Here is a 23803-nt window from a genome sequence, read left to right on the forward strand (position 1 = left end):
TCTAAATTGCTGGCCTTACGTCAAAATTTGAAACCAATATTTATCAATAGAAAAACAAATTATATAGCAATTAAATAAATAAATAAATAAACCTTCTGCATGTAGAAATCTAGAGTGCACTTTTGTGTGAGTGTGTGTTTATATACACGTATGTGTTTACATCTATCTATCAATATGTATGTATGTATGTCTACATATATGTGTGTCTGTATACACACCCACACATATATTAAAATTAATTTGAAGAATTTTTAAAATTTCTTTATTGCCCACAGGGGACTAAACACAGAGGGGACAAACAAGGACAGACAAGGGGATTAAGTCGATTACATCGACCCCAGTGCATAACTGGTATTTATTTTATCGACTCCAAAAGGATGAAAGGCAAAGTCAACCTCGGCGGAATTTGAACTCAGAACTTAACGGCACACGAAATACCTATTTCTTTACTACCCACAAGGGGCTAAACACAGAGGGGACAAACAAGGACAGACAAGGGGATTAAGTCGATTACATCGACCCCAGTGCATAACTGGTATTTATTTTATCGACTCCAAAAGGATGAAAGGCAAAGTCAACCTCGGCGGAATTTGAACTCAGAACTTAACGGCACACGAAATACCTATTTCTTTACTACCCACAAGGGGCTAAACACAGAGGGGACAAACAAGGACAGACAAAAAGGATTAAGTCGATTACATTGACCCCAGTGCGTAAATGGTAGTTATTTAATCGACCACGAAAGGATGAAAGGCAAAGTCGACATCGGCGGAATTTGAACTCTGAACGTAACAGCAGACGAAATACTACTAAGCATTTCGCCCGGGGTGCTAACGTTTCTGCCAGCTCGCCGCCTTCTGCAGACGAAATACCAATTTCTTTACTACCCACAAGGGGCTAAACACAGAGAGGACAAACCAGGAAAGACAAATGGATTAAGTCGATTATATCGACCCCAGTGCGTAACTAGTACTTATTTAATCGACCCCGAAAGAATGAAAGGCAAAGTCGACCTCGGCGGAATTTGAACTCAGAACGTAACCGCAGACGAAGTACCGCCAGGGCATTTCGCCGGGCATGCTAACGTTTCTTATTTCTTTACTGCCCACAAGGGCCTACACACAGAGGGGATAAACACGGACAGACAAACGGATTAAGTCGATTATATCGACCTCAGTTATTAACTGGCATTTTTTAAATCGACCTCGAAAGGATGAAAGGCAAAGTCGACCTCGACGGAATTTGAACTCAGAACGTAACTGCAGACGAAAAACTGCTAGGTATTTCTCCTTTCGTGCTAACGTTTCTGCCAGCTCGCCGCCTTGAAGAATTAAAGTGGAGTATGCGATCCACTTGCGCGCTGGAACTTTTGATCATGTGTCATGCTTTGCAGTACATATATATTCTGCACACACACACACACACACACACACACTCACACTCACACTCACTCACTCACTCACTCACTCACTCACACGCGCGCGCGGATGGAGATTATGTGAATGCGTAAGTGTAGCTACCAGTTGTTTGTTTACTTTCTCTCTAAGCAAAGGTGATTGTAATGAATGAAGAATTTCTCTAGCATTTGGTAGACAAATATCCGTCTTTGCTGTCCAGTTTACTGACACTGGTCACGCGGAGTTGTTTCTCTTAGGTCATTCGTGTTTTCATAACATACACAGGAACATATACAACACATACACACACACACAAACGTACTCGCTTATGTATGTATGTATGTATGTATGTATGTATGTATGTATGTATGTATGTATGCATGTACGTATGTATGTATGCATGTATGCATGTAGGTATGTGTGTATATACTTATATCTCTATGAGTATATTATTATTATTATTCAGGTCACAACCACTCCGTCATATGCCCGTGGGCATATGGCGCAGTGGTTAAGAGCGCGGGCTACTAACTCCAAGATTCCGAGTTCGAATCCAGGCAGTGACCTGAATAATAATAATAATAATAATAATAATAATAATGATAATAATAATAATGATAATAGCATCGAAAAATAAATTAAGAATAAGAACCCAGGTTCGAAATTTCCCCAAGATACCTGATGAAGGCTGGAGGGTATATCAGCTGAAACATTGTGTTAACGAACTAGATGAGGATAAATATCCGTCAAATGTAAATAATGTACACAAATCCTCATCTCTTAAATATAGAACTGTACTTTGTATATGTTTATATGTACCTTAACCTTACCTCTGTATATATACATACATACACACACACATATTGTATATAAATTTGTGTGTACGTAGAAATTCACAGATGTCTGCATGTAAGGTGGCATGCATTTACACATAAACAGTTGACGTTCAAATTTAGCTGAAGTTGATTGTATCCGTCCGGGCCTGAATCCGTCTCGGGGTTAACCCCAGATTAGCCCCAATTAAGTAGATCTTTAATCAATAGCATTCCAATTTGTCTCTGTCTTCTTTTCTTTTCTTTTCTTTTTCATGCATAATCTCTCTAGGAATAAGTGATACAATGTATCCTTCGTTTTTATGACGCTATTTCTTTCAGGCGGGGCACCTGAGTTGGTCCTTTCTCGTTGGTTCGTTAAACACCAAAAATGAGTCGAGGTCGCTGCAATACAGCCTCTTTGTCTGTCTGTCTGTCTGTCTGTCTGTCTATCAGCCCCCCTCTCTCTCTTTCTCTAAAATGTGTCCTCTTATGCCAACGTGTGATATCTCTATTTTCTATGATTTAATACCTATTTCTTTATTGCCCACAAGGGGCTAAACATAGAGGGGACGAACAAGGACAGACATAGGTATTAAGTCGATTATATCGACCCCAGTGTGTAACTGGTACTTAATTTATCGACCCCGAAAGGATGAAAGGCAAAGTTGACCTCGGCGGAATTTGAACTCACAACGTAACGACAGACGAAATACGGCTACGCATTTCGCCCGGCGTGCTAACGTTTCTGCCAGCTCGCCGCCTTCTATGATTTAATACCATCGAAGTCAACTTTACTCGCCATCCTACCCACAGTCATTAAAATAAGGACCAGTAATATACTGGAATAACATTTTATCGTGCACCCGGCCCCATCAAATTTGTACCTCAGCAGGGAAGTTGCAAATCATGATGATGATCATGTCATCGTCGTCATCATCAATAAAAATCATTATTAATGGTCCGAGAAATACATCAAGAATTTTTCATATTTGATAAATCTACAGAGAAAATATTTGATAAACCTACAGAGAAAATGGCTAAAATTATCAAATATTATATGAGAAAGCCCTAACGATTATTTACAAACCCAAGTACCTATTTCTTTACTACCCACCAGGGGCTAAACACAGAGGGGACAAACAAGGACAGACAAACGGATTAAGTCGATTACATCGATCCCAGTGCGTAACTGGTACTTAATTTATAAACCCCCAATGGATGAAAGGCAAAGTCGACCTCGGCGGAATTTGAACTCAGAACGCAATGACAGACGAAATATCTATTTCTTTACTACCCACAAGGGGCTAAACACAGGGGGGCGAACAAGGATAGACAAACGGATTAAGCCGATTATATCGACCCCAGTGCGTAACTGGTACTTAATTTATCGACCCCGAAAGGATAAAAGGTAAAGTCGACCTCGGCGGAATTTGAACTTAGAACGCAGCGGCGGATGAAATACCGCTAAGCATTTCACCCGGCGTGCTAACGTTTCTGTCAGCTCGCCGCCCGTACCACTATTGTTTGGAATATGCCAATGTTTGTCCTTAAAGATAATCTGTAGGTATCATTACCATTCTGAGAATTACATATATTATGTTTGAAACGTCTCTTAACTGTTAAGTATCTACCATATTTGATGGCACAAAAAAAACGTACATTTTGTTTTCCAAAAAATCTGTTTAATAATCCCCGGGTCCTATATGTAAAGTTGGGCCACCCATAAGTTAATTTTCCCCCCAACACTCTTTTTCCTGAATATGCACTACGGAAATTGGGGTGCGTTACGGCAATTCCTTAGTTATCCAGCTCATTTCTGCACTACGTAACAGCTATTTAGCACTGTTCTCTTTTTGGAATATACCAGTGTATATCCTTAGTAGTAATCTCTGCATATGTATGTTTGTCGCTTTGACTGGATTGGATTGGATTTCCTATGTTCAGTCTCCTGCTGGAGGAAAGCCTCTCTATGTTTCCTCCACCAACGAGTCTGGCGTGGAGGTCATGAATTTGAGCTTGAGATCATACTGGTTTGATGAGTCTACTCTGCCATACTGGCTCGGCATGGCTTGGCAAGTGGGGGCAGATTTTATACTCATATCTGGGAGTAGTTAAGTCGATTACATCGACCCTCTCCCCACCCAGTGCCGCTTTAACAATACAAATAGGAAGTTAAATGAAATAGCAGCAGAAATGGCGAAAATGAGTAGGCGCGGAGTGAAGTAGCTGCTTTTTGCTTTTACTGTTCTTAAGGAGATGGGCGTGATGGTATAATCTTTCAAGCATTTACGAGAAAGCAAGGGGACAGATAAATAGAGACAGGAGCAGAGACAACAGAGACAGAGGCAGAAAAACTAAGAGATAGACAGAAAAAGAGAGAGAGAGAGAGAGAGAGAGAGAGAGTTACCGGGCACTGATTGTAACCATGAAGTTGGTGCATCAAGGTAAGAAGCTAGCAAGAGTGGGGGGAAGAGGGAGGGATATAGAGAAGAATGTTCAGTAAAGGACGTGACAGTAACGCCTGTGAGAAAATCCACGGTCACCCGTACCAGCACCATCGCCGACCAGCACCACAAACATTGCCGTAGTCACTACAAACACTACTACCATCATCACCACCACCACCACCACCATTATCGTCACCACAAACACCACTACCGACATCCACAACAACAATAACACCAAAGAGCCTAATACATATCAACAACAGCACCACGTTGAGGCGCAATGGCCCAGTGGTTAGGGCAGCAAAATCTCGCGGTCGTAAGAACGCGGTTTCGATTCTCAGACCGGGCATTGTGAGTGTTTACTGAGCAAAAACATCTAAGCTCCACAAGGCTCCGGTGGTGGTGGGTGAACCCCGCTGTACTCTTTCTCCACAGCTTTCTCTCACTCTTTCTTCCTACTTCTGCCACAAAGTAGAGGAACCATGGTGTAACCCACTATGGTGTGTTAAACTTTCAGACCCAGTAAGTATGTATGTATGTATGTATGTATGTATGTATGTATGTATGTATGTATGTATGTATGTATGTATGTATGTATGTATGTATGTATGTATGTATGTATGTATGTATGTATGTATGTATGTATGTATGTATGTATGTATGTATGTATGTATGTATGTATGTATGTATGTATGTATGTATGTATGTATGTATGTATGTATGTATGTATGCATGTACAGTGCAGTTTAAATTTAGATTGCACGACAGTTAATAGTATTTAAAGATCCATATGTAATTCTTGTAGATATCCAGAAGAAAAAATATGAGGAAGACTTGTTTTATAGTTTGAATTTCGTGTAGCTCAGAGTACATATGTATAAAGTCCAGTATGAACACTAAAGAATAGAAATGAGAGTTACACAATGTCACGAGATTTTGCAATGCAATTGACTAATAAGATTTTCTTTATATGACATTATTAATGAAATGTGCATAAGATGATGTAACTAAATATTCTTTAAGCAAACACTCCTGTTTCGTTCTGCTTTCTTTCTATATGTACATACATATATACAGGCATACATAGACATACATACAATCACATACAATCACACAAACACACAAACACATGTATAAATATATATACATATATATATAATTGTATCGTCAAACACTATAGTCCAAAGACTATAAATATTATTACAACCGGCATTTTGTCATGTTCTGCTTATTCACATTTGAGGCATAACACTTTCTGTGTATTTGTTAAACGCAATTAACTAAGTTTTCTTCTAGCCAGCAGCAGATATAAGTATTTTTGCACTTTACGCAGTTTTCGACAGCTCAGTCGATGCTGTATAAGTCTGATCCACTCACAAAAAATATGTTGTGGTTGGGATTGGACTAAGATCGGTTAATTTTTGATATACATATTATTTTGGTCGGATTTATGTGGGTAACAGGTAACCTTATATATCCACACGTTCGCAGCTGCCTTTCAAGTGCTTAAAACCATCCTGTCCCTAAGAGACAAACTTTCTGTAGGAGCTCAGCCGAGCCTTCAGCCATTTCTCTATATCTTTGCTTACTGTTCCCAACGCACCAATTACTATAGGCAAGACATTTACTGTTCGCATGCTCCAAATTCTTCCTATTTTGAATTTTAAAGGATTGTATTTTTTCTTTTTGTTTTACTTCCTCTTTCTTTACGATTCTGTAATCAAACGGGCATGATGGGTCGATAAGTAAACAATTTCGCTTTTCCTTATTTATAACTGTTATGTCTGATTTATAATTTTCTAACTTTTTATCCGGTTTAGTTATCATCATCATCATCATCATCATTATTTAAGGCGGCGATTGGACAATCTGTAGCACGCCGGGCAAAATGCTTCCCAACACCTTCCTTAACTTTTATGGTTTTTTCCTTTTTTTTTCTTCTGGTGTGTGTGTGTGCACGTGTGTGTGTGTGTATGTGTGTGTGTGTGTGTGTGTGCGCGCGCTAGAAAGGCGGCGAGCTGGCAGAATTGTTAGCACGTTGGGCAAAATGCTTAGCAACATTTCATTGGTCTTTACCTTCTGAGTTCAAATTCCACCGGGGTCAACTTAGCCTTTCATTCTTCGGGATCGATAAATTAAATAACAGTGAAACACTGGGGTCGATGTAATCGACTAGTCCTTTCCCCCCAAATTTCAGGCCTTGTGTTTATGGTAGAAAGGAATATTATTACTATCATCATCATCATCATAATTATTATTTGTTTTAGCCCCTGTACTCTTTCCCATAATCTTTTCAGTCGTGCTCCAACATGCTTTCAGAGATTACCACGAAGGTACGAAGGTGTAAGTGGAGGCGCAATGGCCCAGTGGTTAGGACAGCGGACTCGCGGTCGGAGGATCGCGGTTTCGATTCCCAGACCGGGCATTGTGAGTGTTTATTGAGCGAAAACACCTAAAGCTCCACGAGGCTCCGGCAGGGGATGGTGGTGAACCCTGCTGTACTCTTTCACCACAACTTTCTCTCGCTCTTTCTTCCTGTTTCTCTTGTACCTGTATTTCAAAGGGCCGGCCTTGTCACATTCTGTGTGTCACGCTGAATCTTCCTGAGAACTACGTTAAGGGTACACGTGTCTGTGGAGTGCTCAGCCACTTACACGTTAATTTCACGAGCAGGCTGCTCCGTTGATCGTATCAGCTGGGACCCTCATCGTCGCAACCGACGGAGTGCTCTTACTACGAAGGTGTAACGTTCCAGTTTCGCACAAAAGGAGCTCTCTCCTAAAGCTAAAAGGGCAAAGCTTCAGATCAAAGAAAAAGACCAAAAAAGAGATTCTACGTTGACTTTCTTTTTGCTGAGGATTGCGCTTTGGCATCATATACGTTTGAGGGAATTCAGAAAACGGTCGACAGGTTTTCTGCGGCAGTTCGTGCATTTGGACTGACTATCAGCATCAAGGAGACTGAAGTTTTATTGCAGCCAAAACCCGGAGCAGAACATATTCAAGCCACTCAAATGTCTCAATTTTTGCAACACTAATTCTCACCCCTGTTTTGTAGTACTCGGCAGCGAACTTATTCAGTGCATACTGAAGATTATCTTCTGATAAGTCAAATAGCATCATGTTGTCTGAAAATATCAACCAATCCTTCACCCGCTGATTGTGACACCACTTCAACAACGGCTGCGCATGTCAATCCAGCTCATAAAAATTATGATAAAGAGAGGTGACAGTACGTAACCCAACTGAAATCCTACATCCATGTTGAAAATTTTCGACTTAGCACCATTTATCCAAACACATTCATCTGGGCGTTTGCATAGGGACCTCACAGCAATCAGAAGTTCCTCACTAATCTCAGACTCCTGCAAAACCTTGCACACCATGTCTCGCGACACGCGGTCACACGCCCTTTCGGGGTCTTTAAAGCAAGCACACACCTCTTTGCAATATTCTCATGTTTTCTCGAAGACTTGCAGTCGATTGTGCTGCGTCTGGGATTGATTTTCTAATTTTATTGTATTACATTTCTAGTGATATCAGGTCGTCGTTTATAATCTGCTTGGAGATGTCGACTACCAAACGCTGGTCTACGTGTGACACACTACATGAAAACAAAACGATCGATGGAGACTCAGAAATTTATTATGTGTCACAGAGTATTTACATTTTCATGGAATGTAAATGAATATAATTCAGCAAGTAATTAATGAAGATCAATAATTTTGTGTTAGCATATTTAATGTAGACGATACTTTAAAAACAACTACAAAACAAAGCAAAAAAACTAGTGAAGAATAATTATGTGTCAAGGACCAATATTGTTTTTAATTATCAACAAGCAAGAGAAACGACTTCTATGTAAGAATTACTGAGAGATAATATTTTAACTAGAATGCTACCCGTCATACGACAGGCGACTTTGGAAATATAGTTTTGTCACCAAAGATAATAAAATTCAACTTTTATCAAAGGCTGCGAGCTGGCAGAAACGTTAGCATGCCGGACGAAATGTTCAGTGGTATTTCGTCTGTTATTTTCTGAGTTCAAATTCCGCAGAGGTTGACTTTACCTTTCATCCTGTCGGGGTCGTTAAATTAAGTACCAGTTGCGTACTGAGGTCGATCTAATCGACTGGCCCCACCCCCAAAAATTTCGGGCCTTGTGCTTAGAGTAGAAACGAATTTAATTTTTATCATATTTTAAGTGTTTATACAAAATGATGAAATGAACACTAGTTTTCAAAAGAAGAATATTTATTACCTTAATATTGGCGCAGGAGTGGCTGTGTGGTAAGAAGCTTGCTTCCCAACCACATGGTTCTGGGTTCAGTTACACTGCGTAACACCTTGAGCAAGTGTCTTCTACTAGAGTCTCGGGCCGACCAAAGCCTTGTGAGTGGATTCGGTAGACAGAAACTGAAAGAAGACCGTCGTCTATCTATCTATCTATCTGTATGTATGTATGTAGTTGTGTGTCTGTGTTTGTCCTCCTACCATCGCTTAACAACCGATGTTGGTGTGTTTACGTCCCCATAACCTAGCGGCTCAGCAAAAGTGATCGATAGAATAAGTACTAGGCTTACAAAGAATAAGTCCTTGGCTCGATTTTTTCGACTAAAGGCGGTGCTCCAGTATGGCCGCAATCAAATAAAAGAATAATTTAAAATTAAATAAAACACATTTCCTATTTGTACAACCTATACTCCTCGCCTGTCTGATTATTTTTCTCTCTACTAATCCTATACGACTGTAACTCTCTGTACTGTCTCATCCCCCTCTTTCTATATGATGTCAAGCATGACTGAGAATATCGACCAGCCGACCAAGCAACCTTCCAACCAACCAACCAACCAACCAACCAACCAACCAACCAGCATTTGGTGAAATCGATACCGTTGGCGTTACTCATATACAGTTGCATGTTTACAGAGACTAACGTCCTGTCGAGAAAGGACTGGCTGTAGAGATCACTGAGAGGTCCGGTGGGATGGACACAACATAGATAATGTGAGCAGGAAAGCCGAATGAATCAGGAGGGCCTGGATTTCGAGTAGAAGTGGTACAATATCAGTTACCTCTGCCAAACAGAATCCACTGTTGTAACGTTAGTAACGAGAGAATGAGAAAACAGTACGACAGAGGGTGAGTGAGTTGATGAGCAATTTCATACCAATGATTTCTGTTTTTGTTTTATGGTCAAGGAAAATATAAATGTTCTGTGATGCATAATAAGCATCGATCGCTTCATATTGTATGTAACTTGTGGACGAGCATAGTAGCCCACATCTCTCTTCAGGTTATGCACTACGACCTAATATATAAGGAATCTAATTCAATAAATTTACTAAGTGACTAAACTGAGTTTGGAAACTGCACAGACATTCTGCTTTCTCGGAAGTTTACTTCGATTCTACATTAGAAAAGGTTTAGGCCTGTGATGGGCCCTTAAAATTCATAAGGGCCAGAACTTAACCTGGTATCTATCAGATCACAACATTATCCACCCCTGAACGGGACACCGGTTCATTGCAGGTTTAACTTCCCAGCCCCAGTTGGAACTCATTTTTACAGCTGAGTGGGACTGGAACAATGTGAAATAAAATGTTTTGCTCAAGAATACAAGACAACGCACTGCCTGGTCCAGAAATAAACCGCATATAGTACAAATAATTTTGTTTTGGATGCTGCCTAGGATGTCTCTATATGTAGCATCCACATCATCTCAGGTCTTGGAGCAATATTCCATTGTATGTTCTACCTGAGCCTTTCAGGCAATTATTAGTTGACGTAGAATTAAGTATTCTACAGCGTTGAAATAGGAAATTCTTTTTCTTTTACCTTATAACCAGGCTGTGTTCATGATCAGTTAGTAGACCACCAAGACTGATAGCAAGGAAGGAAGAAGGTAGCCTCAAATCGGAAACCTAGCCAGATTGTGAGCAGCAGAATAGACTCCGCTAAAGATACCCCAGATGCCAGGTTGTGCTGTTAAACTGTCATCACGTGTAATATCACTACGTAGCATCCATGATCACTACCGTCATAGACTCGTCTTTGAGATTCAGTCAATGCTATTTAAAAATATCAGGTCACCCGGAGAGCTCATCAGTGATTTTGAAGTTTAGTATTTACAGAGACTGTAATGGGCTGAGTTGTATGTTTAGGGATAGCGGAGACTATTATTTCTTTGAGATGTTGAAAGGGACAAGATTAGAATGAACCAATTGGCGAATGTTTTCGAGTCTCTGTTAGAGGCAGTGAAGGGTTTATTTTGGAGTGTATAGAGTTGCATATGGGTTCCCTTCATCAACTGGTTGATGTAGGAAAATAGGATTGTTCAGAAATACCGCTAAGCGTTTTGTCAGTTTCTCATCTAGGCATGGAAAACAATAGTTACGTTAATGTTTATATATTTAACACGGGGAACATAAGGAAAAAAAAAACAAGTAGGAGTAATTATACAATAATTATATAACAAGTACAAATAATTGTACGTTAAACCAAGGCAATAGCTATTCCTATTTGCGCTATCACAATCACGTCATCATCATAATCATTGTCATCGACATCGTCATTATCTTCATCATTAACACCACAACCTCCACGACGATGACGAGGCCCCCCCCCGCCACCACTACCATGTAGAAGAACGACGACAACAGCAGTAGCAGCAGTTTTACTTGTGGGTTTTACAGAGTTGTATGTGGAGGCGCGTGGCTTAGTGGTTAGGGTGTCAGCATCACGATCGTAAGATTGTGGTTTCGATTCCTGGACCGGGCGACGCGTTGTGCTCTTGAGCAAAACACTTCATTTCACGTTGCTCCAGTCCACTCAGACGACAAAAATGAGTAACGCTACGAGGGACTGGTGTCCCGTTCAGCTGGGGAACACATACACCATAGAAACCGGGAAACCGGGCCCATGAGCCTGGCTAGGCTTTAAAAGGGTGCGTTTATTTATTTTTATTTTACAGAGTTGTAATGATGGTTTTAAAAGAAAGCAGAAAAAATCCCCAAACAAACAAGAATTTAATTTCGCAGTTGAAGGCACCACTGAGACAAAATCTCACTAATAACAATAGTAAAATAGTAAAATCTGGATTCTATCACATATCTCCAGTATTTCTCTGTTAATTTCATTTCCTTTCTCCATTTCCTTCCAATACCACTCGTTAATAACAGGAAGAAAACTGTTCTCCTTTCTTCTTCTGATAAATGAATAAATAATGTTTCTAATAAAAGTACAGGGCCTGAAAATTTTGAAAGAGAGAGAGAGAAAGGATTAGCTAATATTATCGAACCGGAGGAATAAAAGCAAAGTTGTCCTCGGTAAGATTTGAACTCAGAACGTAAAAGTAAAAAGCCGGAACAAATGTTAGAATCCATTTTTCCGATGCTCCAATGTATCTGTGACTACGTCACGCATACCGGTCCTTTCTGCTATAGGTACAAGGCCTAAAATTTTGGGTGGGAGTGGGGACTAGTCGATTACATTGACCCCAGTATTCGACTGACTGGTTCATAATTTCTAATTTTTTGTGTCATGGCAAGCAATTTAGAGGGGAAGGAGAAGTCAATTACGTCGACCCTGGAATTCAACCGGCACTTATTTAATCGACTCCCAAAATCAATCTAGGCGATATTTAAACTCAGAACGTAAATAACACACACACACACACACACACACACACACACACACACACACACACACACACACACACACACACACATACACACACACACACACACACACACACACACACACACATACATACATACATACATACATACATACATACATACATACATACATACATACATACATACATACATACATACATACATACATACATACATACATACATACATACATACATACATACATACATACATACATACATACATACATACATACGACTGGCTTCTTTCAGTTTCCGTCTACCAAATCCACTCACAAGGCGTTGGTCGTACCGAGGCTATAGTAGAAGATACTTGCCCAAGTTGCCACGCAGTGGGACTGAACCCAGAACCATGTGGTTCGTAAGCAAGCTACTTACCACACAGCCACTCCTGCGCCTATAAAGAATGATTGATTTCAATCATTACACAAAATATTTAAAGATTTTTTTTTACATAATTCTTAATAATATTTTATTATAAAAATGTTTTTTTAAAGCATTAAATGGCTAGGAGATGTACTATGAGACATACTTTCTCAAGATGAAGGCTGCAGTTTAAAAGGCTTACTACACATATACGCTTTAAGTATGCTTGTAGATCGCTAAACAATATTATTTGATAGAAAACAATTATAAATTTTTCATATAATCTCTGATATTAACTGGAGGTGTATATAGACGTGTACATACATTGGACCAGTTGTGACACCAACTAAAGTGTTACGATACGATGTTATCAGGAAGAAGGGAAGCTGACATTAAACTAAATTACATAATTAGGGACGGCCATGTTTTTATGCTGTATTTTTAAATAATATCAAATTGTCTTGGTTTTTTTTTTCAAATAACAGTCTGTTGCGTTAATGTGGCAAAACGCTAAAGTTTCATTTGAATTATAAATTTGGATGGTGGGTGGGTTGGTTTGAACTTTTGGGATCGTCTACATGAATATTTTTATATGTAGGTCAAGGTTGAATTGTTATTCATTGCTTAGAAACGTTGCCTGTTGTCTCGTATATCACACACGCATCTGCACAGGCATACATACTCTCTCTCTCTTTCTCCTTCTCTCTCACACACGCGCGCGCACACACCACACACAAATGCGATTAATTTGGTGTATGTGTGTGTTTGTGTATATATACGCGGTATGATCAATAAGTATCCGAACTGTTGCGATAGTAACGAAGCTAAAACAAGCAGAGTAAAACCGCTTGGTACAGATTGACCTTAAACTCGGCTGTTATGCTGTGCATGCGCACTAAGTTTCAACGTCCTAGCTCATTTTCGCTATTGACAGCAGAGCTTAGAAAGAACGTGTGTAGCGTGTGATCATCGCATTAAACATGACAGAGAAAGTTGAACAGAGAATCTGCTTTAAGTTTTGCCAAAAGTTTGGCGATACCTGCTCAGACGCCTACGCAAAGTTTTCAAAAAGTTTTCATCGTTCCCGACACGGTCAAGGAACTCTTGTACAATTGAAACCCGAGTGTCTTTTTGGTCAGCTGAAAGCAGTTTTAGCACAAACTTGGCAGACACGCGTCTCATACTGATAATGGACTGAACTGAACTGTAACTAATGTGCATATCCCCTGATAGCTCATGGTTAGTAATTTGATGATTTCCCCTCACAGCTGCACGCACATCTGTGATGTTTTCCTCATTTCTGCTGGTTGCGTGTCTCCCAGAACGTTCGTCAATATCGACATTTTTTCAGTAGTCTTAACCACTCGTACACTTGTGTGCGGCTCGCACACTCCTCTCCATACACTTTCTGCAACTTTGCATAAGCCTCTGAGCAGGTACCACCATGATAAACTTTCTTGGTCATGGCCAATGCGACGATCACACGCTACACACCTTCCTTCCAAGCATTCCTGTAAACAGCAGAAGTAAGCTATAACGTTAAATCTTAGTGCGCATGCACAGCAGAGTTCGATGTCAATGTTTGCCACGCGGTTTCACCCAGCGTGCTTTAGCTTCGTTATACTATGGCAACAGTCCGGATACTTATTGATCAGACTTCGTAGATGTGTGTGTGCTTATGTATATGGTGGTTGTCTACTCCTTATGCAAGGTCTGACCACCTTTTGTACTTACACCTTAGATCCATCATGGCGTCTGATGTGGCTTTTTAAACCAAACAATGTATTGAAAAGACACTCACATAGATTGCATATCTGATTTGGACCACCAGGAGCTGTCGTTAAGTTCTGATCTTTGTGGATCTTAAAATGTCTTTTGAAGCCTCCATTAGATTTGCAGACCTTATGGCATACACGGCACTGAAAGGTGTGCACATATATAGAAGCAGAATAGTTGTTGGAGGTTTGTTTTTCATGGGTCCGCAAATGAGATTTGAGCCTAACAAAAGAAAGTTATGGTCTGTCACAAACTGTCTACACAAAAAGGTTGCTGAGATTCACCTCGTTACTTATATAGAAACTCTCTATATAGAAAAAAATGACTTAATAAAAAGATATTGCACCCAAGATATTCAGCTTCGTTCATAATAACTAGATCCTTAGAGGTCATATCACTTATTATAATGATCCACTACAGTGCAATGTCTTCAATGATGAGTTTTACTTTCCCCTCATCGACAGGCGACCGACTCAACCGTAGGAACCGTTTTAGGAAAGACGTCTTGTTCAATCTTACGCATAGCTCTGAGGTAATAAGGATTAAGTTAAAATATTATGCATCTTAAAAAATTCTCCCCCCACTGCATCCTTTGTACAAAAGTTTTAGTAAGGACTGGGTAAAACTCTTCTGCTTATTCACATCCAATTTAACATTCAAAATATATCTAGATTTTACTAAATTTTATGGGAACATGCTTAACCGTGACCACACAATAATAATGTTAATCATGACTAATACTGATCCAACCCTTACGAGTGCCCTCTCCAAGCTCATTGAATATAACTTATAAATGCAATGTTATGATAAACTTTTCAAATGAAGTGCACATTGGTGTCACCAAAAACAAATTTAAAATTAGATATTATCAGCACCGTCATACATTCCGAAATACTGAGTGTGATAATGTTACAAAAGTATCTTATGGTAGCTGCATGACAATAAAATATCTTGCAAATTATAACAGATGGTAAATACGAAATATAAACCCTAAACCGGTCGCCGTAAGCCCTAAAATTAACGCATAGAAGAGAACATATAAATCTTCTGCTGAGCAAGAGGTCTGATCTTGCAACTACGTGTAAATGCAAGATATTCGAATCTTACCTAAACTATAAACCTATTTATGACACTGGAATGGTTTTTTTCGAAACTGAGGCAACCCTTGTGTATAAAATACCAATTGTCTGTCCTAGATCTAGAACACCATACGACTAAGGATATAAAAACTACATATCCCTGGGACTATCCATCTTTCTCTTTCACAGATCTAACTTATTGTATTGTATACTGGCACTGAATGTCTGTCATCTTCTCTAATTTCATCCTTCTGAGTGACTCAACTTCCTATAATATTGAACTGATTTTGCAACCATTTCTAATCCCAGTTTTGCAACTAATAAGCCATGCCCTTGTAACCAATTAAAATAATATAGCAACCTATAAATTATACATCACACGCGTACATACTATTTATGTATGAATGTGCGCGTATCTATGTGAGTGTGTGTGTGCGCGCGTGTGATATAACTTATAGATCATTAATATATTAGTAGATAGTTATACTATACGTGATTTATAATTTATACTATTATAATCATTAAACTGAATGCTTCATTATTGAACTGCTCCTTTTCAAAGAACCGTCTCATTATTGAACAACTCAATCCTTATTGAACTGGTTCACTATTGAACAAGTTTTTTTGTTATGGAACAAGCTAAACTTGATCACTCAACTTCGTTTCTCACAGCTTTGACTTCACTCCCGCCATCTCTCCAAAGCGGAGCGAGGAACGTCAGCATATAAAAGTATAGGAGCAAATGATTGAGACAGAAACAGAATTCGTATGTGATATTGAAGCATTTGTATGCATGTGTGCGTGCGTGCGTGTGTGTGTGTGTGTGTAGTATGTTTGGAGATGAAGAAAAAAAAGATGAAAGATTTTGCTTGAGAGAAAAAATGTGAGAGAACTATATGTATGTATGTATGTATGTATGTATGTATGTATGTATGTATGTATGTATGTATGTATGTGTGTGTGCGTGGAGGCGCGTGGCTTAGTGGTTAGGGTGTCAGCAACATGATCGTAAGATTGTGGTTTCGATTCCTGGACCTGGCGACGCGTTGTGTTCTTGAGCAAAACACTTCATTTCACGTTGCTCCAGTCCACTCAGCTGGCAAAAATGAGTAACGCTGCGATGGACTGGTGTCCCGTCCAGCTGGGGAACACATACGCCATTGAAACCGGGAAACTGGGCCCACGAGCCTGGCTAGGCTTTAAAAGGGCGCATTTATTTTTATTATATATATATATATATATATTATCGAATGCTCATAAACAATGTGTGTGCTTTGCTTGTTCGCCGGTCGGCTGCGACTTGACACACAGGAGATAACTCTCTCAAAGCACCGGTTTTTAACACCCCGTGCTTTGAGAAAGTCATCTCTTTCGTGTCAAATTGCAGTCGACAGGTGAACAAGCATACCACATACATTGTGTACGTGTGTTCGATAATGTTTGCAACACTCGCGCTTCTTCTAAATCATATTTGAGTACGCATGCATGCACACATATGAAATGTTAGTAATCCAAATAAGTGGTAGCACCAAAAAAAATGCATAAAGAATATATTAGAATTTATACAGGTTTTAAATATATATATATATATATATATATATACATACATACATACACACACACACACACACACATATATATATATATATATATATATATATATATATATATATATATATATATATATATAGAGAGAGAGAGAGAGAGAGAGAGAGAGAGAGATGTAGGCATGGCTCTGGGTTGTAGACGTTCACTTGACAACCACGCAGAAGTTCCAGACTTAGTATCACTTCCCGGTGCCTTGTACTTTATGCAAATAAAAGCGCGAGTTCTTGACTGTGATGATGAAACAAAGACCCTTGATGTAATTGTAGGAATATTTCAAGTTGATATTTTAGTGTACTTCTTTTTTTTTCTTTCTATCATTGTCTCTGAGTACTAGGTGGGTAACAATAAATAGAAAAAAAGTCTTCTAGGTATTTCAAAATAATGCTCACGCTGTCCATCAATGCAAGAAACCAATATAGAAATTGCAGATGATCTTGCATTTCTTGCTAATTATTTTGCATGACGCCTAAGATTTACTATACTCCCTCAAAACAGTAGCAAACAGTGCAGGGCTCTATTCAAATGACCAAAACACAGAGTGTCACCAAAAGATAATACAATTACAAATTAAGCCGGTAAGTGATGATATTTTAAATTGTGTGAAGGATTTAGAATACTTTAGTTCATACATAATAGACTGAGAAAGGATTTTGTTTTCACTCGGAAGACAATACAATGACCTGATTGCAATAAATAGACCGGTCTTTCATTATCTAATTTAATCAGGTATTAACTCGTCATATGTACTGTGAAGGGTGAGAATCAAAACAATGACTGGCATATTTATTTTTAACACGTTCCGGCTCATTCGAGCATGACTATGCTAATCGTGATTGTGTTTCGTTACAGAACAACTCGTTTACGACGGATTTATGTTCATACCCGATTCATTAGTACAAGGCACTGTGGGCCATCCGGGTTGTTGACATTGCTGTGTGTCTTCAGCTAGAGGTGACCCGGACATATGAATCTATTAAAAGTCGAAACTCTTTGATATTTGATATCGTCAGCGAAGATATCAGCACGTAACAACAGTTTGTCTACTGAAGTTCTAAATAAGAGCTTCGACTTTTGATAGAATCATAAGTCCGGGTTTCTTCTAGCCAGCGCTAGAGGTAATCACGTGTATAGAGAAGCAAGGGAAGTGGATGCACCGAAGAAATGGTAAACGGTTTACGGCTTTGAATGTGCCTTTCAAATGTAGACACTGCGTTTCCTATATTTTTAACATTAATAGTCCCATTAATGTTATATATATATGTATATATATATATATATATATATATATATATATATATATATATATATATTATTGAACGCACACACACAATGTATGTACTTTGCCTATTTACCGGTCGGCTGCGATTTGATATGGAGGAGACAACTCTCTCAATGCGCCGGTTCTTTGAGAAAATCATCTCCTCTGAGTCAAATTGCAACCAACCAGCGAACAAACAAAGAGCATACATTGTGTATGTGTGATTGATTCATTTCTCAGTTAAAGTATATTGAAAATTTTCATCAGAACAACAATGCAGCAAGGCAGGCTGGATGCCTTTATCTTTAAGTATAGAAGCAGACGTGCTACGTAAGATTAATTTCGAGGATCTGATCAAAGACTTTGCAATAAAAATGAAGTAGGAAAATCTTATAAATAAAATGGAAGTATACAAAAATAGACATTATTTTCCATCTTACTTTTAGTTTTGTTTCATTTTGAAAAATAAAAGTTTATTTCATTGTTTATTATTGTTCATATCAGTGGCTCCCAACCTTTTCATTACCAAAGACCCCTTTTATTTAAATGAGCTTTCCTACGTACCCCTTTTAATATGCTTATCCTTATATAAAACTTTGAACTTAGTTCATGGACCCCCAGTACTACTTTTGCGGACTATCAGGGGTCCGCAGACCACATGTTGAGAACCACTGGTTTATATTTTGAATTACATATATATATGGAGGCACCAAAATCTTTTATGAGTTTAAGACCCCTATGGGTTTTAATCCGGCCCTGCTTGTGATGGAAACAATGTTGAGTAGTACCTTTGAAGAAAGGCTACTCCAATAACATTTTTCAATTTGAACGAAAACTTATTTTATGTTCTATTATTGTTTATATTTTGAATTCCGTATATATGGGGGCACCAAAATCTTCCAAGTGTTCAGGGCCTCTGTGGGTCTTAATCCGGCCCTGCCTCTAGCTGATGATCTAGAACGATGTCGAAACACCGGATGTCCCAGAATATCTTGCGCTAATAGATTCAGTGTATTATGAACACGCATTCGTCATAAAGAAGTTGTTCTCCTGTGACAGAACACAACAGCGATTCATGTTCGAATTTGCTGGAATGTATTAAGCATATATATGTAAGTCATCATTGTATTTCAAACTTACCTTTAATATCAATATTTTTCATGTTCTTGTTTTCTCAACCGTTCTGAAACATGGATATTTATTTCCTAGAAGAGTTTCAAAACGATTAGACTTCAACGTAGAGTACAAATTGCTGTTAGAAGACCTGTGACAGCTGGTGAAGAAAGTTGTAAGCTCTTCTATACAGATGTCATTGCTGGGGATTCAGAACTTGAGATGCAAGATTTAAGCGAGGCAATGACAGATTGTGGGCTTTGGGGAGTTGCGGTGTCTGTCTCGGTCGGTGGCGTCAGATAATGATGATGATGATGATGTGTTTTATGTGTTTATGTGTGTTTGTGCTTGTGTGTGCATGTAGCAATCTGGTATAGCCGTGTGTATGTGTGTGAGTGTGTCTGCGTGTGTTTGCAGCATTCTGACAGAGCTCTGTGTGTGCGTGTGTGTGTGTGTGTGTGTGTGTGTGTGTGGAGGGTTAGCAATTGTAGTAGAATTAAGGGTGTGTGGGTTTGTAGTATTCTAATAGAGTTATCTTTGTGTGTGTGTGTGTGTGTGTGTGTGGAGGGTTAGCAATACTAGTAGAATTAAGGGTGTGCGGGTTTGTAGTATTCTAATAGAGTTATCTTTGTGTGTGTGTGTGTGTGCGTGTGTGTGTGTGTGTGTCAGTGTGTGAGTGCACGTCTGTCTGCCTGTGTGTTGTAGCATTCTAATAGAGCTATCTGTGTGCAGGAGTTGTGTAATATAAAATGCGAAACAGTGATTCGCTAATTAACCAGTGTCTTTTATTTTTTTTTTTAAACGGCAGTTTTGTTGTCATTCTTGTCGTTATTGTTGTTGCTTTTGTTGTTGTGATCGTTGTTGTCATTTGTAAAGTGAAAGAACGAGTAAATTCTTTTGTTATTGAAAGTGAGAAATATCGACAGCAGCGGTGTCATGTGTAGCAACAGCAGTAGAGACAGTCTTTCACAAGTATTTCGGTTTTCGCTAATCTCAGGAGAAATAATAATAAGTTGCATTCACACCACGTTTTAAAGTGTTCACTCAGGTTAAAAAGATACCAATAAGGATTTCAAATTCCTTTATTTCCGTTGGGGGGGACTTCATAAAGGTAAGGAGCCACTTAAATTTGATTTTTACACACTAAATATTAATATCAATATCGTATATATATGTATATATATACATATATATATATATATATATATATATATATATATATGTATATATATGTATATATATATATGTATATATATATGTATATATATATATGTATATATATATATGCATATATATATATATATATACATATATATATATATATATATATACATATATATATGTATGTATGTATGTATGTATGTATGTATGTATGTATGTATGTGTGTGTGTATACATAATTTCATTGTTATTTTTTTCCATTCAAATAACATTTATTAAATGTGAACAACTTATTATAACAACAGGGACACCTTTTAAAGTTCGTATTCTTAGTACATTTGATATTTTCTACCATATATATATATATATATATTCTACCAAAATAGATTTTATTAGTGAGTTTTCTACTAAGTGTGCGTACCAGTTTGTGTTGTTCGCTAATGATACTTTCTGTCAAGTTTGAAAGGAAAATGAATAAATAAATAAATAAATAATTACATAAATAATTACATAAATAAACAGACAAATAAATAAATAGCTAAATAAGTAAAGAAAAAGTAATTAGCCATCGACTAACAAAACAATTAATCTCGCTGATAGGACCCATAAGGGATATGAGTGTAATGATGAATATCAAAACGGTAACAATAGTGATGTATAATAATGATGATAATGATAACCCCTAATAAGGTCATTATGTTCTATCTATCTATCTATCTATCTATCTATCTATCTATCTATCTATCTATCTATCTATCTCTCTCTCTCTCTCTCTCTCTCTCTATATATATATATATATATATATATATATATATGTCTGTCTGTCTGTCTGTTCTATCTATTTTATTCTGTTCTGTTCTCTTTCATTCTATTGTTTGTCTGCGTGTCATTCTCTTTCTCCACCTCTCTCTATGTGTATATCTGTATGTATGTATATATCTATCTGTCAGTCTGTCTGTCTGTCTGCCTGCCTGCCTGTCTGTCTGTCTGTCTATTCTATTTTATTCTGTTCTCTTTTATTCTATTGTTTGTCTGCATGTCATTCTCTTTCTTCACATCTATCTATCTATCTATCTATCTATCTATCTATCTATCTATATATATATATATATATATATATATATATATATATATATATATATATATGTACATACATACATATGTATGTGGGCGTGCATGTATGTATACGTATGTGTGCATACACACACACACACATATACATCAAAAGTTAACTGTCTACTCTGAGTTTCGTTTTTGGGCGAAACTTAGAGTTGTCTGTCGACTTCTGCTATGATAACTACATCTATTAACTCTAGCCAAGTGTTGAGCTCCGTTGCAGATAATGTTTGCTTGCGCGCATACACATACGCACGCGCGCATACACATACGCACGCGCGCACATACACAGACTTAAACACAGGCAGACAGATGCACACGCACATACATACGTACATACATACATACATTCATACATATATACATATACATACGTACACACACATACGTATACCTCTTGTATCCTATCTGTATGTCTGTTTGCCTGTCTGCCTGTCTGTCTATGTGTCAGTCTGTCTGTCTCCCTGTCTATCTATCTATCTATCTATCTATCTATCTATCTATCTATCTATCTATCTATCTATCTATCCTTACAATACCCCCCCACCAATTCTACAGAAACTTATTTAAAAGCCGTCAGACTTTTGATATTACAGTAACAGTTCCATAGCTGAAAGATAAAGCATACTATTTCATCCGAACCACGTTCATTTGTCACATTCAGCAGTGATTAATACCCTAAATCAAACAACTAATTACTCTTGTTGTTGTCATAAAGTTTCATAACTCAGTCAAAATGGCGACACTATATCGCTAATCCTCACCAGAATTTCAACTCCTTTAGTGAAGTTAACTATTGGGAGGGAAACACAATTATGCTTTACAAATATGTAGAGACATTTCATAGATATATCGCGTGACGCAGTAAGGGGATGGAGGTACTTTTACCTTTTGTTGCTGTCTATCGATTTGTTCCTTCGATCAATGATTTCGCTTTTGTTCTTATTAAAACTAATTTTAATAAGAATAAAATGACACCAACCAGTGCAACATGTGTTGTTCCAAATTTTCTCTATTTGGCCTTGGAGATACATACATTAATGTGTGCACGCGTATACACAGTGTACTGTTTTTTTATATTTACTAGCTTCAGCCATTGCAGAGATCCGCCATGTGTGTGTGTGTGTGTCTGTCTGTCTGTCTGTCTCTGTCTCTCTCTCTCTGTCTCCCTCTCTCTCTCTCTCTCTCTCTCTCTCTCTCTCTCTTTCTCTCTCTGTATATATATATATATATATATATATATATATATATATATGGAGGCGCAATGGCCCAGTGGTTAGGGCAGCGGACTCGCGGTCGTAGGATCGCGGTTTTGATTCCCAGACCGGGCGTTGTGAGTGTTTATTGAGCGAAAACACCTAAAGCTCCACGAGGGGTGGGGCGATCTTTCTGCTGCACTCTTTCGCCACAACTTTCTCTCAATCTTTCTTCTGTTGGCCTGCTCGCTTAGTCAGCGGGGTGGCGTCATTTGAAGGCTAAAACAGTGCGGAGTGCATTGTGACCAGCGATGCGTAGCAACATCTGATAGCCTGGTCGATCACGGTGATATATATATAATATATATATAATGTGACCGCGTGTGTACCGTTGGCGATTTTTTTTCCTCTGTCTTCCCTTCTCTGGATCTTTCCTTCTCCTATGTTTCTGACGAAGAGCTCCGCTCGAAACGTTAACCATCCTTCTTCCTTCTTCCTGAGCGTCCAATAATACTATATTTGTTCCACACGTCCTCGCGTTGTTGTGTTTTTTTGTGCTTTCTTGTTTGGATTAACTATATATATATATATATATATATATATATATATATATATATATAAAGAAGTAAAATAGGGATTAAAAATTTCAGGCAGATATCAATAAAGCACTCAGTTTTAAATAATCAGACCCCAATAAATGCAAGTAGAATAAACATCGTCATGTATGACAAGTAAATCCAAATATCATTTTGATGAATTTCAAAAAATTCAGAGTATTAGCGGCTCTATGCC

General features: G+C 38.2%; 1 protein-coding gene across 3 annotated transcripts in view; it reads left to right on the plus strand.

The window, feature by feature from the left end:
• LOC115218242 (inverted formin-2) overlaps positions 1 to 23803 on the plus strand; it is a 228402-nt gene that overhangs the window by 1336 nt on the left and 203263 nt on the right. Inside the window, exon 1 of one of the 3 annotated variants that reach the window (XM_029787974.1) lies at positions 20467 to 20649. The exons of the other annotated variants lie outside the window; for them this stretch is intronic. The gene's annotated coding sequence lies outside the window, so the exon portion shown is untranslated. Of the gene's footprint in view, positions 1 to 20466; positions 20650 to 23803 lie in introns of those variants that run through there. 3 annotated transcript variants of the gene reach the window in all.

The sequence above is a fragment of the Octopus sinensis genome, linkage group LG13, assembly GCF_006345805.1.
Source record: "Octopus sinensis linkage group LG13, ASM634580v1, whole genome shotgun sequence".
NCBI lineage: Eukaryota > Metazoa > Mollusca > Cephalopoda > Octopoda > Octopodidae > Octopus > Octopus sinensis.